Source organism: Cetorhinus maximus, chromosome 15 (genome assembly GCF_964194155.1).
Source record: "Cetorhinus maximus chromosome 15, sCetMax3.hap1.1, whole genome shotgun sequence".
Classification (NCBI taxonomy): domain Eukaryota; kingdom Metazoa; phylum Chordata; class Chondrichthyes; order Lamniformes; family Cetorhinidae; genus Cetorhinus; species Cetorhinus maximus.
This window is the reverse complement of record NC_135893.1, coordinates 73467678-73487387: the sequence shown is the minus strand read 5'-3', so window position 1 is coordinate 73487387 and position 19710 is coordinate 73467678.

The following is a 19710-nucleotide window of genomic DNA, read 5'->3' as shown; positions in this document are numbered from 1 at the left end:
AAAATGCTAGAGTCTATTATAAAGGATGTGATAACAGGACATTTAGAAAATATCAGCAGGATTAGACAAAGTCAACATAAATTTATGAAAGTGACATCATGTTTGACAAATCTATTAGTTTTTTTGAGGACGTAACTAGCAGAAAAGATAAGGGAGAACCATTGGATGTGGTGTATTTGGATTTTCAGAGAGCTTTTCATAAAAGTCCCACATAAGAGGTTAGTGTGTCAAATTAAAGCACGTGAGATTGGGGGTAATATATTGGCATGGATTGATAATTGGTTAGCAGATCAATTATCTATTGGATAACTATTTATGTAACACAGTCAGAACCATGTGAAGTTTAAGTCTCATTTTCAGATGGTTCCCAGTGCAGAGCAATTGCCCATGGGAAGTTTGCACTTCTTAGGCAATTGCCATGCAATCCTTACCTGGGAACCTCCGAGGGGTGGTCCCCAGCACATCTTTGGTGTACCCCCCATTATACTGCCATGGAGCTCGGAAGTTACGGCACATTTCCGCCATGTCTCTATTATCTGTGGTATTAAGCTGTCTATTCCTTAATGGTCCTAATCCCATCCCAGCCTTCCATTTTCATTGATTTGTCTGTAAAATATTTTACTATTTTGCTTTATACTTAGTGATAATTTAATTTCATAGTTCCTCTTTGCCTTCCTAATTGTTTTTTTTTATTTGTCTGCCTCCTAATCTCTCATATTCTCTCTCATCATGCACTCTTCTGCTATTTATGTACTTAATGTATACCTCTTTCCGAACACTCAATTATTCTCTTATGTTTTTATTAATTCATGGCATACCATTATTATTTAGTTTGTTCTTTCCTTTTAGGGGTGTATATTTTTCTGCACTCTTGTTCAACACCATTTTAAATGTTCGCCATTGTTGTTCTACATCATTGTTTGCCAATACTGTTGTCCATTTTATTTTCCTAAGTTTGATTCTCTGCCTCTCAAAATTAGCTTTTCTCCAATCTATTAATCTGGTTTTTATCATACTTATGTTCTTTTCTATCGTCTTCTTTAAGAACATCATATTGAGATCACTATTGCCTAGATAAGACTCTCTTACCAATTCTGGTTCATTCCTCATTACTAGATACAATAGTGAATCTTTCCTTGTTGGGCTTTTTACAAATTGCGCTAGAAAGGAGTCCTATATACATTGTAGGAACTCCATTTCCTTATCCCTTTTACCTGCCTCTTCTGTCCAATTCTTTGATTTTACTCAATTCCCATATTGTCTGTATATTTCTTCTTCCACCTCCCTTCCATTATTGGGTGGTCTGTAGACTACACCAATTTGTGTTATCTTTTACCTGTATCCTTATGGATTCTATTTTTGTCTTTCTGATAGCTGTGTCCTTTTTGTCTACTACCATTATGTAATACAGCTCCAGTTCCCCATTTTCCCTTTCTAGCTTTTCTAAATATATTATATCCTGTAATGTTTAACTCCCAGTCCTGATTTTTCTGTAGCCATGTCTCAGTAGACCCTATGGCCGGGATTTTCCATGCCTGCTGACATCAGGTGTGTTAGGTGGCGTAAGCGGATAATATGGCGAGAAGGCCAAAAATCAATTTCACAACGTCGTGAAACCAGTTTGTGATCGTCCGCTCCACCTGCTGACGGCGGGCCGCATTTCCTGCCATTGGACATTGGGAACCTCATTGTAATACATCTACATATCATTATTAGGCCAACCCACCGGAATTGTTCCCCCTCCCCATGGCTGAATCGATCATGCTAGCATGTTTCACAGCGGCATATAAAAGGCATACTTGGCGGGCTGCACTTTGAAGGGAACTCAGAAGTGAGCACACAGTAATGTTGTGGAATGCTCGCCCAAGCTGCCTGTTGGACTTCAAGGTTGAGGTGCTTTGGTGGGGGGGAGGTGGGCAAGGGCTGCCCTGCGGTTGAGGCGACTTGGGGCGGGGTGGATGAGGGTTCAAGGGCTGCCCTGTGATTGAAGGTAGCGCACAAGCACATGCAAGTTGGGGAGCAGTGAGCGAGGGAAGAGGTCACGCATTAGGGAAGCCTTGTATAAAGTGACCATTCCTCTGCAGCTGAGACAGCTCAGGCGCAGCCGCATTGATACACTTGGAGTCGGACCTCTGGCTTCTCTGCCCACTCAAGCAATGCAGAGGCATCAAAGTGCCAGCGCACAGACAGAAAACTAATGAGTGTTTTAGTGGACTGCAGAAGAGTTGGATGACTGGACATGTTGTACAATCTCTTTGCTAAAGCTGGTCATGGAGCAGTAACTGGTGGAAGTGCATGCAGCTCCTTGCAATGTCATCATCCCGGTTTGGACCAATCTCCCCCATGGTTCAAGCTAACAGTGCAACCTTACAGTGCGGGTTAGGAGAATGTCTGCGTCTGAGCTGAGAGCACAGCATGCAGTCCAATGGGCAAAACTGCCACCAATCCATCAGGTGGAGTGGGCCGGAGGTGGTTGGGATCCCAGGCAGCCAAGAAGTGCAATAATCTTTGGCCACTCAAGTGGTGGCCAGCACTCTCCAGGATGCGTTATGGGGCCTTCAGAATTAACCAAGACAGGTTCTTAATACTCCACTGCTAACCCACACATCTCTCTCTTTCATCCTGCAGTAGGAATACATCAGGATCACTCAGTCTGGTGACATAGCTGTATCCCTTGTGGCTTACAGAGAGTGAAGACAATGGAGAAGAGAGCAATGGAGGCGACTGGCTGCACATAGGGAGAAGCAAACCCTCTGGAAGAAGGGGCGGCTCCGGCTCTCGCATGCGCCGCCAAAGAGCCAGAGTGAGCCGTCACTGGTCGGCACCTAGCCACACCCAGGGTCTATAGACACCACCTTTCATTCCTGGCAGACGACCAAGAACCAGTGTTGCCAAAGACTACGCATGTCTAGGGAACAGATCGGTCACATCTGCCACCTGCTGCAGGATTTGCCACGAGGACGTGGAGGGCATCCACTGCCAGTGGCCGTGAAAGTGACAGTGACGTTTAATTTCTACATCAGTGGCTCCTTTCAGGGCTTCACGGGTGACCTCAGTGGACTATCACAAGCCTCCACCCACAAATGCATCCATGAGGTCCCGGATTCCATCTTTGCGAGGGTACACAACTTTGTGTATTTCGCCCGGGACAAGGAGAGCCAGGATGCAAGACCGATTGGATTCGCCCAGATCTCAGGTTTCCCACAGGTGCAGGGCCTGATTGACCACACTCACGTGGTGCTTAAATCTCCGTCGCAACACATGGCCAACCATATCAACCACAAGGGATTCCATTTGCTGAATGTGCAGCTGGTGTGCGACCACCACAAACACAACCTGCAGATCTGCGCAAGGTTTCCAGGGAGTGTGCACGACTCCTACATTCTCAATCAGTCACAGATCCCTGAAGTCTTCCAGGGTCCACAGAAGCTGCAGGGATGTCTCCTCAAGGACTAGGGCTACCCGCAGAGGACGTCGCAGATGACACCCGTGCAGCGGCCTCAGAGTGCAGCAGAGTGAAGGTGTAACAAGGCTCATGCTGCAACTCACAACTTAGTGGAGCAGACCATTGGGATGCTAAAAATGAGGTTCTGGAGCCTGGACTGGTCTGGTGGAGGCCTGCAATATAGTCTGCAGAGGGTGTCACGTCTAGTCATCGTCTGCTGCGCCCTTTACAACCTGGTGCTGCAACGGGGAGAGGAGCTGGCTGAAGAGGAGATAAAGGAGCTGGAGGTCTCCTTTGCTGAGGATGATGCCGATGGGGATGAGGGTGAGGAGGTCCTCAAAGCGATGATGATGGGGATGAGGCCCTCGCACTGGCCAGACGAGACAAGAGTGCTCGGGAGGCCCTCATAGCTTCTAGATTTGTGGAAGATGATGACGACATGCAGTGAGGAGACACCATAGATCCTCACATCGCATCTACAAACATTCGACTCCAGTCTGGCTTATGCAGCGCACATACCCTCTGTGATAATGCTCCTTTCATGGAGACCCAGCAGAGGCCCTAATATTCAGTCGGTTGCAGGAGGATGATGATGACATGCAGTGAGGACACTCCACAGATCTTCACGCAGCCCCTGAGAATGTCTGACTCCTGTCTGGCCGAGGGCAGCTCACTTGCACTCTGTGATCAGGGTCATATCATAGAGACGCAGCCATGAAACTTTAAAAGCATCTGATCCTTTGTCCACCTTCAACACCTGACCCCTTCAGGAGCTCAGCGTCACTGGTCACAGATGCTGAAGAGATGGGGGCCAGTCCCACCTTAAAGGTGCTGAGAGCACACAGACAGAATGACGGAACTCTGTGACACCTGCCCACCACATTCTGCAGCAATGACCAGCACCATCGAGGTGCAGGCATCAGTAATGTGTCCAGGGAGTGTGAGGCCAGACCATCAATTTGGTCCGAAGGCTGCACAAGGCACATGAAGAGGCCCTGGACTGAGACACCTGCCTTTATCCCGTACAGAAAGGGTTTACACCTGAGTGAAATCAACACTGCTCATCAGAACAAGTAGCCATAGGCTGGGAGAAATTCTTGGGAGTTTTCTGTGAACAGTGAACATTATGTACAAGTGATTAACACCCATGCCCAGGCTGTGCAATTGCATCTTCTTAACCTTCCACTGCTGCGACGTCTTGGTGCTCCCTGCCCATCCACAGCGCAGGTGGAGGCAGCCTGCTGACTGCTACACCCTGTCGGCAATGACCTTGGTGGGTGTCCTCTGAAGGGCTGAGATCTGGAGGGCTCCGGCCTGTTTTTGGGATCCTGCTGTGTAGCAGTGGCACCCTCCTCGGCCTGTGGAGCTGGAGCTGCTGAAGTCACAGGAAGAGGGGATTCAGATGGGCTGGTCACTCCCAGCGTCACCTGGAAGGATGGCCCTGTGGGGTACACCTGCGGATCCTCCTCCCTATGGGTGCCCAATGGCTCCTGGCTGACTCCTTGAGGAGAAGAGGAAGCTGGAGTGAGATCAAGCAGCCCCACAAACCCTCTTGCATACACACTGTTGGGGGCCAACTATGGCATCAGCGATGGAGTTCAGCCTGCACAGCAGTGCAGGAGCGACGTCCTGGACCAAGGTCTCCATGGCAGCTGCCATCCTGCCAGTGTTGACCTTAGTGCATTGCAATGCCAGTACTATCACCTCAGCCTGAAGGTGGACAGACTCCTCCATCGTGCCTTGCAATCTGAGGAGTGCAGTAGACATCCCTTCCTGATGTTCCCGAGCTTGCCTTTGCAGCTCCAGCAACTGTGACATGACTGAGTCCAGAGGCTGACTCGGACTCAGCAAATTTCTGGTCTCCAGCAGTCCTCCGACTGCCAGACACCTGGGAAGTTCCTGTTGCCACCTGCTGTGGATCAGACAGTGCGATATGGTCACAAGATTGTGATTCTGAGGCTACTGTAAAGCTAGGTCCCACCAAGGTGCGTGTCTCTGCGCTGGTGGAGGGTGTGGTGAGCACTGTGATGGGACTTCAAGGAGGGTACCTTCAGATTCCTCTTCAGTGGTTTCTTCGGGGCTTGATTGGGGGCCCTGGGTCATGGACTCTGTCGACTGTTTCCCAGATGTGCCTGCGGAAGCAAGGGGAGATAATTAGTGCATGGCAGTGGCCTGTGAAACAGGACACATCACTCACAGCATGGTTGTCTGATGGATGTTGCACTGCTGGATCTTCACTTGGTAGAGCAGCACCGACCTCACTGTCAGCACAGGAACAGTCCAGATCGTCACCAGCCAGCTGGATGGCTCTGTTTTCAAAGACCATGAGGACCTTGATTTCAGGCATCCCTCCACCAGTCTGCGGCCTCTCCCTCTTGTTGTGTGCCAGCTTGTCCTGCATGGATAGAGATGAAGAGAGTGTAAGCAGGACGCCTGCCAGGCCAGATGATAAGTATGCTTGGCATATGTGGATGGTGAGTGGTCCCGTGGATGGGATGAGGACAATGAAGGTGTGTGAGAGAGTGAATGGTGATATACTTCGAACTGGCAGTAAGTGAGGGCCCTGTGGATGTGTGATGGGTTTGTGAGTGTATGAGTTGAGTGTGATGAGAAGAGTGACTCACCCTGACGGAACGGAGATCATCATTCATTCTCTTGCGGCACTGGGTGGCTGTCCTCTTTTGAAGGCCATTGATGCTGACCACCACTGCCACCGCCTCCCAAGCTATTTCTACACAACACAACTGAGGAGGTAATCATACACTTAAAGCTCACAATGAGTTGCATTTCTGGACTCTAGACATTATCTAATCAAGCTCAAGCACATTTTCTTTGCCTTCAATGAGAAGGAACCATATGCAATTGTACTCTTTTCAAAAAGATCTCGCACCAAATCTTCCAGCAGATTGCGTAAGTTGAGGAAAGATTTTATGAATGTAATAAAAGTCATTAGAAACTTACAATGTAAATTGGAAGCTATCTTACCTTTTGTATATCATAAACAAATTGAGTCAAGTATGCAATCAGGTCATTGAAACTTCTGCCTGCGAGTACATCAGTGATCTGGCTGATTTTCTTTGTGTCATTCAATGCATTGGAGTTCACAGTCAATCCAGCAAGTAATTGAGGAGTGAGGAGGTTCAATATTTCAAACTAAAAAAAAAGAAAGCTGCTTCATCAAAGCTAAAATGACATTTTAAACAAAACTGGAATTTCCTTTCCAATTAAAAACCCTGCACTCTACTGTTTGACTGGCAGTCAGCTTTGAACCTGCTGTAATTTCAACTTACTCCAGAAATGTTCAGAGCTGAAAAGTTGCTGTATGACAAGCCTTTTAAGGATTGCAGAAGTTTCTTTTGTATCCAATCACGGCTTTCAGTCATGTTAACGGCACATCCAGTACCTGCAGAACCCAGAGAGAAATGGTCAATGTCGTTAGCTATACAAATGTGCATGGGAGGCAGATCCTTGCATTGGCTCCTGTTTCACAGCAGGATACTTCACTGCTCTGCGTTGTATTGATGCTGATGCCACGTTTGGTTCCAAGCAGGCTACAATTTGGATTCATTACCAAGCAATACGGTTGATAGGACATCATCCTGAATGCTAATCCTGCAACAGCAGTAATGAGTTTAGATGGGATAATCTGAGTTATTGCTGATGATTCCTACACATGTGCCAGTGAAGTAGCCCTCCTCTAGCAGGAGGATCCAGCATGGCAAGTGTCTAGGAAGGTGTTCTACAACTCTGAACATAATGAATAACTACTTAATGGTAGGTTTCATAAGAAATAAAATGTTGCTAATTCCAAGCCATAATACTTCATAAAGATAGAAAATAAAAGTTGTATCATCAAACATTTACCTGATGAAATGAGGTGATGGGAGAAGAAGTTTTGGCGGAAGCTGTAGAGGTCTCCGAGCTGTGATAATGTTAAGTTTAACACACTGCTAAATCCTTTCATTCTGTAAAGGTAAGCACAAGGGACCTGTAAATTCATGGGCTGGATTTTCTGAAAAGATAAGAAGTCCTGCTGCCAGGACCGAAAGTGGGACCCAACCCCATTTGGGCCAGAGGTGGGACCATGAGCGGTAATTTACTGGCAGCGGCCAATGAAGAGACTACCGCTGGGACCACTGTCCAATTGAAGATGGCAGCCCACCTCCCAGAGCTGCTGGCCCAATGAGAGGGATAGCAGCATTGCAGCTTCAACATGGAGCCCCTCAGTTGACCTTGGTCCAGCCATAATGAAGGCCCCCTTTCCTTTCTGAAAACCTGCTGGGAGACTACCAGGGTTTACCTGTCAGTCTCCCCATGCCACAGGATTCTCTCCCAACACCGGTAAGATGTTGGCGAGGTGGGATGTGGCACTTAATTGGCACAATTGGAAACTCAATGGGTGGCCATGCTGTTGAGGCTCCCGCTGCTGGTAATATGCCGTGGCACTGGGAAGACGTTGGGCTCCCCTCCCGCCACTATTTTACCAGCCCTCCTGCCTCCTAGTCCACTTCCATAGGGCTGGTAAAATCCAGCCCCATTTTTCAACATTTTTGCACAGAACAATCCTGTCTGAAAGAAGTCATAGCGTTGGATATATTTCAGTGGACTTTGGATTCATAGTTCATTTTGATTTGCACAGTATTTTCATATTGTTCACTGAACACTAGATGCTACCCCTCCTCCCCCTGCCCCCCACCCACCACTCCTCCACTGATAGGAATACGTATACTGTGGCAATTTTGTTGCTTTTATTAGTCATCAATGTGAATATTCTAGAGACAATTAGTTGTCACCACACCAATTTGAGTGTTTATTTAAACATAAAACAATCTCATGGCATCCACACGAGTTATAAGGTGCCTGTCAGTATTGTAATGGAAATGTGGATGACTCAAGCACAGAGGTTGCCTCTATGTCATTGGGTAGTCTGATAATCAGCATCATCTTTTTAGCTCCACTACTGGAGGTAAATGAACATAATGTTTTTGCCCCTCTTTGTTGGTCTGTTTGTAAAGATATATCTCAAAAACTAATGGATGGATTTTAACAAAACTTGTACAGAGATATGGTATGGCCTAACTGATTTGTTTTTGGGAAGCTGTGGCTTCAGATCCAGATCCTAGAATGTTTTCAAGGACCCATTAACATTGAGAGATAGGGCAAATTGACTATTTTTCAGAATGTTGTGGTTTGTTTTGTTTAGAATGTTGTGGACTGCCTCAGCTGCTGTGGTGGAATCTCTCACAGCTGGCACCATGTGAGCAGAATTTTCAGAGCAGATTGTTGGATGTGGATTGGCCTGAAGTCTCCTCAGTGAGGGCAGAATGTAGGAGACCAGCCAGCAGTATGTTGTAATAGTTGAGTCTAGAGGTAATGAAGGTATAGATGAGTGTTTCAACAGGAGATAAGACAGGGGCAAATTCAAGCAATGTTACCAAGGTGGAAATAAGCGATCTTAGTGATGGCATGAATATGAGGTCAGAAACTCATCTCTGGATAAAATGTGACATCACGGTTGTGAACAGACTGGCTTAATCTCAGACTGTTGCCAGGAAGAGGGATGGAGTCGATAGCTAGGGAACAGAGTTTGGAGCGGAGACCAAAAACAATGGCTTCAGTCCCCCTGATATATCACTAAAGGAAATTTCTGCTCATCCACAACTGGACGTCAGATAAGTGGCCTGATAATTTAGCAACAGTGGAGGAGAGGGAGCTGAGGTAATGTTGGGTATCATCAGCGTAAATGTGAAAACTAATGTTATGCCTTGTGATGATGTTGCTGAAGGACAGGATGTAGTTGAAAAATAGGAGGGGGCCAAGGATAGATCCTTGGGCAACACCAATGGTAACAGTCTTAAGAAGCCATTGCAAGTGATTCTATGGTTATGATTCAGTGGATAAGAATGGAACCAGGTGAAAGCTGTCCCACACAGCTGAACAAAAGTGGAGAGGCGTTGGAAGAGGTTGGCATAGTCAATCTTGTCAAAGGCTGCAGACAGGTCGAGAAGGATGAGGGAACGTTTACCTTTGTCATGGTCACATAGGATGTCATTTGTAACTTTGGTAAGTGCCAATTTGATACTGTGGCAGAGGCAGAAACCTGATTGGAGGAATTCAAACGTGGAATTCTGGGAAAGATGGGAGCGGATTTGGGAGGCGACAACACTGTCAAGGACTTTGGAGATGAAAGAGAGGTTGGAGATGGACAGTTGTTTGCCAGGACAGAGAGATCAAGTGTTAGTTTTCTTAAGCAGATGGGCGACGGCAGCAGATTTAAAGGAGAGAGGACCAATACCTGAAGCGAGAGAGCCTTTTACAATTTTGGCTAACAGGGGGGCCAGGAGGGGAAGTTGAAAGACCAGCAAGTGAGAGTCTGTGTCACTAGCTTGAACAGACTGTCTGAACAGTCAGCCTGCCAGGAACCTGACTCCATCCCTGGATAAGCATTCTGCACTGAAAATGCACGATCTGAGATTTCAAAGTCAATTTTTCAGCTATTTTTATTTAAAGTTAGAAACCTGATTTGAAACCACACCCAAATGAAAATTCCCAATCAAGCTGAAGTCTTTTCTTCATTCTGAAAACAAAGCTAAAGTCTGCCCTTTAACCAATATCTTCTCAATAACACCAACGGGTATACTCACATGGCCTGATAAGATTCACATGTTATGTTAGTGGGTATGCTGGCGAGATTGAGGCCTGTAAAACTGGATAGCAGTACTGGTAGCTGCTTCTGGAACCAGTTGGTGTAATTAGTGGGGGTAAACACCGGAAACACTTGTTTTAGGTTGCCAAAGAGGCTATTGAGTAACGTGTCCCTTACTGTCTCGTTTTGAATCACTGTTGTACTGATCTGAAATAAAATCGAAAATACATGAAAAGTCATTTTTGTTACCAATTATTCTTAAATTTACTCAGATTTTATATGTTGTTTTAAACAGACCTTGTTCATCTGTGTACCTGCAAGAATATTGAAAAAAGGCTTGATATTGTGCAGTGTAAATTAGTGATGGATGCATTGGCACAAAGTTTTCCTGTCCATTTGTATTATCAATGCCAATCAACTGAATCGATACTTTTTTCCTGCACTTTTTCCCCTCTCTCCTACCTGGGTGCTGAATATAAGCAGCAAACCCTTTGAGGCAGGCTATTATGCCAAGTTACTCCTGGCATCCTTGTACTGGGGTGCCCAGGCAATGATCTGGTAGGAAAATGAGGTAGTCGACCAACAGCGGACCCCATCCACATTATTTGCAATCCAGTCTTGGGTTTGCGTTTACTAGACCCAGCTCTACATATTCAAAAACAAAACCTTGGAAATCCCAGGTGGAAAACTGTTGACATGGAAAACTGGCAAAACAAGTCTCAGCCTCTTTTTTTCCTGATCTTCAGCTGGAGAAATGGACATTCCCAAGGGCAAGGGTCAGGAAAGTTGGCCCCAATAGGCTAACATGCTTATAAAACTAATGACACACTAGTGCCACTTTGAGCCCATGGAGTTAGGTTTTTCTCCCCCACATAAAACTCCAAAATAATTTCAATTTTTTTCAATCCTGAAGGATTTTGTTGCAATCATTAGTCAAATTCAAATCATCAGTCAAATTCATAGAAAACCAGAATAAATAAATTTCTTTTAACTTGGTGATATTTCAATTGATTATTTCAAATTAATAGAGAGAAGCAGATAAACTAGTTGCCAATTACCTCAAAGAATTTCATCAACATCCACATTATTCTATGCTCTTTTGAGAATATGGTAGCATTTATGTTTAAAGAATACAAGTCTAAAAAAAAGTCACTTATTTGCAGAAATACTAGTTTTGAGGACTCAACACTGATATTTTTATAGAATAAATATTTCCGCAAACATTAAACTTAACAAAAAACAAATATTTGCTATACTTTGAAAATTTCAAATGCTAAAGACGAAACCCTCGTTCTATTTCTGTATCCTAATCGTGTACACAATCCGTGCAGTCACACCATTTTAGATAGATGCCTACTTGTAATAAACTCATCAAATCCCAACATGTGTGCACTCTGTTGAGCAGGCTAACCGGTGGTCCTTAAAGGGCAGTTGTAGATCACATGAAAACAGGAAAGTTAAGCTTTTAAAAATATGTTAAGGGGCACAAATACAAAAACGTTCTAGTTTACTGCGAGGCCATGCACGCCCTGCCCAACCCAAATGATTTCTTTCCCCCTCGTTAAGATTAACTTCTAACTCGGATAGCAATTGCCAGATTTCCCACCAATCATCTGTCCTTGAGCCCTGGTACAGTGCTCGCAGATTGCTGGAAGTAAGCAAATGAGGCCTGGCACTCAAAATGGCCACGGGCTTATAGCAATAACTTTGGGCTGGGGCAGGTTGGGGTGTGGGGCAGCGTGAGCACTTACATAGAAAATAGAAACAGGAGTTGGTCATTCGGCCCTTCGAGCCTGCTCCGCCATTCAGTATGATCATGGCTGATCCTCTATCTCAACGCCATACTCCCGCTCTCTCCCATGCCCCTTTACCCCTTTAGAGTCTAGAAACCTATTTCCATCTTAAATATATTCAGTGGCTTGGCCTCCACAGCCCACTGTGGTGGGGAATTCCGCAGGTTCACCACCCTTTGAGTGAAGAGGTTTCTCCTCATCTCAGTCCTAAAGAGCCTACCCTGTATCCTGAGATTGTGACCCCTTGTTCTAGACTCCCCAAGCCAGAGGAAACATCATCTCTGCATCCAGTCTGCCCAGCCCTGTCATAATTTAATATGTTTCAATGTTTCATATGCTGCCAGCCCAGACTGAAAATTGTCTCCACAGACTTGTCTGCCATCTTTGATATTTTCAACTTAGTATAAATTCTAAATAAATGTAGCAAGCTTTTATTCTATCATTCAGGTATCACAGATAAATTTTAGAGGATGGTCCTTGCAACATGCACGTCATTGGATATTCTTTAAGGTCAAAAGTACTTCTCAATTCCCTTCCCCCATCCTTCCAAAGATCTTACATAGTCTTGGGGACTTACTGCACTGGAATTTGTTTTCTGGCTCATAAGATTTGCAGTCTGAATGAGGTCGTTGATGAATTCCCAATTCTTCACTAGCCAATCCTTGGATTCACTGGTATTGGTGATGCAGATCACACCTATGGTTACAAGGTGAAATACATTGGTTGCAAGAACTGTGAATTTTTCTGTGGGCTCTTCAGAACGTTTTACATTCAGCAAAATGCAGTTCCTTCAATTGCCAAACTTTCAACAATGTAGTTTTATAAATGTCTGTTATTTTGCTGGTACACCTCTTATTGCTTTTTCATTTGTTAAATGGTACCACTCAAGGAAGCCATAGGTATTTGCACTGCGTCACTATATCGTGGCAATGTAGACGCGCCACCTTTTCCTGAATCTGAATTCATTGAACTTATGAACTTAGCAGATCGTGCAGTTGAGTTCAGCTTTATTGACACCATATATGCCCAAATAGATGGTGTTGCAATGGAATCCCTTCTAGGTCCAGATCTCACTCACATTTTCATCGGTCTCCAAGAGAAACCTGTTTTCAATGGAATGACCACTAACCTCTTACCCCTTGCATATTTCCGATACCATAGAGCCATAGAAAAGTTACAGCACAGAAAGAGGCCATTTGGCCCATCTTGTCCATGCCAGCCCGAGGACACCCAGGTGCCCTTTCTAATCCCACCTTCCTGCACCAGGCCCATAGCCCTGCAGCTTACAGCACTTTAGGTGCAGATCCAGGTACTTTTTAAAAGAGTTTAAAGTTTCTGCCTCTACCACCAGCTTGGGCAGCGAATTCCAGACACCCACTACCCTCTGCGTAAAAAAGTTCTTCCTCATGTCCCCCCTACACCTTCTGCCACTTATCTTGAATCTATGTCCCCTGGTCCTAGAATTCTCCATCAAGGGAAACAATTTTATCCTGTCCACTCTATCTATTCCCCTCATAATTTTGTACATCTCAATCAAGTCACCACTCAACCTTCTTTGTTCGAAGGAAAATAACCCCAACCTATCCAATCTCTCCTCGTAGCTACTCTTTCCTAACCCTGGCAACATTCTTATAAACCTCCTCTGCACTCTCTCCAGAGCTATTACGTCCTTCATGTAATGTGGTGACCAGAACGGCACACAATACTCCAGTTGTGGCCTCACCAGTGTTTTATACAATTCCAACATTATATCTTTACTTTTATATTCTATACCTCTGCCAATGAAGGAGAGCATTCCATATGCCTTCTTTACAACCTTGTCTACTTGAACTGCTGCATTCAGGGACCTGTGTACTTGTACGCCAAGGACTCTCACTTCATCTACCCCTCTTAGTATATCCCCATTTATTTTGTAATCCCTGTAACTGTTTGACCTCCCTAAAAGTATGACCTCACACTTCTCTATGTTAAAATCCATCTGCCACTTTACTGCCCACTCCACCAACCCATCTATACCATTTTGGAGATTATGGCTATCCTGTACACTATCCACTACTCGGCCAATCTTTGTGTCTTCTGCAAATTTCCCAATCGTGCCCCCCGCGTTCACATCCAAATCATTAATATATAACACAAACAGCAACGGTCCCAACAGCGAGCCCTGTGGAACACCACTTGAGACAACTGTCCATTCGCAAGGACATCCATCGACCATTACCCTTTGTTACAAAGCCAACCTTTTATCCAGTTTGCCACATTACCCTGAATCCCATGGGCTTTTACTTTCCTGACCAATCTATCATGTGGGACCTTGTCAAATGCCTTGCTAAAATCCATATACACAACATCCACTGCACTACCTTCATCAACCCTTCTTGTCACTTCCTCAAAGAATTCAATCAAATTTGTGAGGCAAGACCTTCCATTGTTTAAAAAGGGTCAAAGGAAATGCCAAACAATTATAGACCCATTAGTCTTATATCGGTGGTGAGCAAATTAGTAGAATCAATCCTGAGAGATAGGATTAACTGTCATGTGGAAAGGCATGGACTAGTCAGGGATGGTCAGCATGGATTTGTTCAACTAAGTATTGCTAAGAATTACACTAACAACCAATTTAAGATTATCAGCCAGGTTTGCAATGTGGCTTACTTACACTTGTTCGAAACTACATATATTCATTTGCAGGGACTTATCCTCTGCAGGCAAAAGGAACATGTCCAGGCATTGCACCTTTTTGAATTAAATAAAAGTGTGGTTTTCTGGTGCATTCTCCATGGCAACGCCTCAGCCAGAGTCAACTTGCTAACCAATCAGCCCTCTTTTCTCATACAGTATAAATTGTGGCTGCCTTTGAAATTTGGCAATCTTGCATCTATCCTGATAAGTATAAGATGAAAAGCTTTGACAGCATGTCTCTTTTTCTCAGCAAATTTCAAGTTTAGCATTATCAAGCAACTAAATGGTACCTAATTTACCACGTAAGCAAGGTTTAAATCGAAGGTTTGTTTCTTTAACAAAGAAATGAAAATACTTAGCCAGAATACTTAATAATTCATAAAAGGAAAAGATCCCAATGGAACTGTGACATTTATCGCTTGTTAAAATTGGAACTAATTCAAAGATCATACAGATTTTCTTTCACTGTGGGGACTGTGCAATATATTTGTGTACAAAGTGCAATGCACTTTGTCCAAATGGAAAATCCTGCAAATAGTTAGATGCCATTTGTGTTACAGTATGGTAAGTAACTGTTGGTTGTCACTCAGTAAAATTGCAATGCTTTAGTTATACATCCCACAAATACACAGAAAATTCCGGATGCTTTTGTTTGCCATGGTACTCGCCATTGCTAAAAAGGAAATTGAACTCTATCCACTCCACGGTGCATATTATTAAAAAACTAATTGTTGTAAGGGAGTGATTTCCAAGCAATAATCCTATCCAGTTTGAATGACCAGCAACATTCTCTCCTCTTTTACCCTGCCTTCCAATGAAGAAGTGGTAGTTTTCAGCTCAGAACCTTCCAACCATAGCAGTGCTGCAGTTTGGTCTTCGTCTCAATGGGCCCCGCAGAAAGGAACTTGCACTGTACCACCCTGATTTGACATTTTTTCGTTCATCAGAGAAATCACAGTGTGTAGTAAACCATGATGATGTCAATGGCATAAGAGAAAGTGGAATGTGAAGAGCGTAACAATACATTTAACTTGTGTAAATACCACTGGCTTTCATTAAACAGATCTTTCCTTTGCCCCTCATGTTTTCTTCTCTGGCTTGGCATTCTTTTTTTTTTACTATACCTCTGTGAAGCACCTTGGGATGTTTTTCTAAGTTAATGACACTATGCAAATACAAGTTACTGTTGTTGTCCACTGCACCTTGTCAAAAGCTATATATTTTAAATGTAGTCAAATAAATTATGGAAAGTGGTGCACTACCCAAGTATGACCACACAGCACAACATGCTATCCAAGCAGATTATCTGATTGGTGATATTACCCTGGATCTCAAATTGTTTTAAAGGTGCATTTATTATTCAAATGTGATATCAATATTAATTAATTATCTTGGAGAATACTATTAATATTGTTATTTTTGAAGATTAATGCTATTTATACATTGCCTTCTCATTCCACTTTCTATTAATTTATTATTACTCTCATTGTTTACTACACATTGAGACAGCACTGGTCGGTGAACATTTTAAGCTTTGATTTAATCATGAAAACATTATACCTATGCACTTAAAAAATAAATAATTTAAACATCTCAAATTCTTCACACAATTAATTACCTCAGAAGTGCAATGATTTGGTGTTAGCCACCAATCTGTGCCAATAAAACCCCACCAACAGCAAAAAGCAATCAATTTGCTTCTTTGACAGCATTGGTTGAGAGTGGACTGTTGGCCACATCAGAAGAGGAATATGTCCCAGGACCTTTTGTTGGAATATTTGCCTAAATGCAAACTATTGGCCATGGGGAGAAAATTCTATTGGCTCTCTCCTTTGACAAAACAGAGATACCACTTGGGTTGTTTCATTTTTTTCTAAGCAGTAATGTAATTTACTAAATTTCACTTCATGGTAATTAAATTAAGTAAGGAGGTTAAAAATGACCTATCTTAGTTCAATACATAACAGATTAACTGAAATCAAAAAATGACACCGCTGAATTCTACCAAACCATAATTAGGGATATTATAAAAGTATTTTGCAAGTTAAACAGTCTAAATGGAAATATCCAGGCACTTTATTAATATAAGTCATATCACTTAATCCTAACTCCTAGAGCATCAATTGTTGCAAAACTGGAATTCACTTAAATCATCCTTAAAAGTAAACCTGCCAGTTCAACAAATAAATTCTTGATTTTTTTTCTTACCCGTGGCATTGATGTAACCAAAGATCCAATTTTCTAGAGCTTTCTTTGTAATCAATGTCATCTCAGCCAGACTTGCTTTGAATCCTTGTATGCTGATTGTTGAATAGATTTTGAGCACAAATGTAAACATTGAGTAATTGAGAAAATCAGCTAAATGTAGTTAAAATGACTATCAATTAACAAACTATTGCCATTATGTTCTTGTAGCTTATAACTATAATCATTTTAAAGTGTTTTAGGCTGTATTATTCCTATCAAGCTGATAGCCTTTACTGGATAACATACCTAATGTATTAGTCGATTACAACAATTATTATTCCATTATAACAATTAATACATACATTATTTATAGGTATGTAATGCAGAATGACATCATGTAGATCCAGGAAATAAAAAGAAACTGGTTCCAATGGCTACAGGGTCGATAACCAGAAGGCACAGATTTAAAGTGATTGGCCAAAGAATTAGAAATAACATTAAGAAAACTTTTCAACTCATGGATAGGATTTGGAATGCGCTGCCCGATAGGGTGGCTGAAACAGATTCAATCGTAACCTTCAAAAGAGAATGAGATAGATACTTGAAAAAAATTGCAGGGATATAGGGAAAGAGTGGAACTAACTGGATCACTCTTCAAAAGAGCCAATGCAGACTTGATGGGCTGAATGGTCTCTGCTGTACTATTCTGATTCCATAAAACATATTGGTAAATTGCAAAGAGGCACCACCTACATAAGGAGTTCCTGGCAAACATTTTTTTGTCTAGTTGCAAGCACACAATGCAATGACAGACTTGCATATTATATCACCATGATCCTCTTTGTTCTTCTCTCTCCCAAGCAAAGCAAAAAGGGAAAGATTTATCAAGAATACAGTCTATCTTTAACAACATTTAGCGTTAGATACAGAAAGACATTTCTTACAATGTTTTGAAGCCATCACATGATACGTCCCAGTACGGAAAAGATTGCAGAATTGGTTCAGAAATGCCAGCGATAAATGGTCTAAGGACCTGTAGAAAGGCACCTAGAAATGTTGAATTTTTTATCCTTGGGTCGCTTTTACACCTTTCCCACACGGCACGAAAGATTGTTTCTTTGGCCACCAGTGGAACTGAAAATGTGTCATTAATCTGCAGTAAGTCAGAAAATAGTGTGAGTATCCTCAAAGGCTAAGATACCATTCCCTACAAAGTAGACAGGTCCCATCTCAAAGAGAACTCCAATACACTTAGCTCTGTCTGCAGACATCTATGATTTATCAGAACATATTAATCTATTCCGTAGAGAGAGTATTCTGAAGATTAGTCCAAACAGATAAAGAAATCAGCATTTAAACTCTTTAAGCTCGCTAACATCATGCTTCCAGCAATCATAGCAGCTGTGGTGCTTCAGTTAACATACCCAGAGTGCATCAACAGTGCCAACACAGCTGCTAACCCCTAGACCTCACCCTGACAAATACGGCTAAAGGGTACTCAAAGGACAGGTGGCAGAAACAGTCAGAAAGTGCAAAGGTTTTCAAGATGCACATTAGGTGAAAGTGATTTCCCACGGCATTTATACACTGCTAGTGCGCTGAAGCAATTCACTCCATAGTAAGCATAATAATTCCATTGGTTAGCTGATAGGGAAGGAAAAATTGTCCTGGTCATTCTGCATAGCAACATCATAAATGTGTTCAAAAAGAGCATGTTTGTGAATACATGGCCTAGTTACAAAAGCAATTCTTCTCCCAGAAACTGTTGAAATGACCTCATTGGATAAAATCACCCTCTGGGCTTTCATATATAAAAATATTAGCCTTCACAGTAAAGAAACAAAGATGTTTTAATTCATTCACACTTTTAGGGTGGAATTTTTCAGACTAAGTGCGGTGGTGGGCAGGATAATCGACGTGTTCTCCGCTGATCAGTGGGGCAGGTTCTCATGTCCAATTTTCCACTTGAAAGCTATTCATTTTGAATTGGCAAGCTGCTCACCAAATGGCAGGTGGCCACTGACCTGCCGTAACCTCATAGAGTCGAAGTTACCGGCGCGATATTTCAGCTGTGCCCAAACACAAATTTACTCTCTGCAGGCCAGGTGTGTGCTGTGACCAAACTAAATATCCTCCAGGAGAATCAACCCTGTCCGCTATGATTCAGCTACAACTCCCTGGTGACTCTACTCCAGGCCATGTGCGAATGCCAAGATGTCTTCTTCCCAAGGGATAGCAGCAGGAGGGCAACCAACCTGACCTCGGCAGCCTGGGAGTAGATTGCTAAGGAAATCTGTGTCTGTGGCACACAGAAAAGAAACGTGCTGCAATACAGAAAGAGGATGAATGATCTCATATGCTCTTCCAGGGTAAGTCTACCTTCTACTCACTGTAGACTCTCACTCCCATAAGAGCATCAGTCACTCTAAGGATCTCACATACTATTAGCAGAAGGGACATCTGCAATGAATGTCTCACACACACTTTAACATCACCACCATCTCATGTATTATCCTGCACACTCAACATCTTCTGCTCTTTCTTGGGAGGGGGGAGGGCGCGCACAGCGCACACAGCAGCCATGCTTGCTTCCCAACTTCTTTTCCATTCCTTCTCAGCACATTCCATTCCATCTGTCTTCATGCAGGCAAAGCTAGCCCATTTCATGAGGGAGAGATTCCAGGCAAGTGGGGGATCCCCCAAGATACAGGAGCTGACTGCAATCGAGGAGGAAGCAGCCAAGTTCACAGGGGAGGACAAGGATCGCTCCTGTGGCGAAGGTGAAATCAGCCTTCTCCTGGCAAAGCAGTTTGGATTAGCCCTCCATTAGTCGAACAGATCATGACCTTCACAGTGAGTTAAATGTAATGTTGAATTCTACCTACTCAGGAACTAATTCTGTCTTCTCTCTCTTCCAGGCACCAGGAGGAGCAAGCTGAGGAAAACCTCCAGCCAGCCCC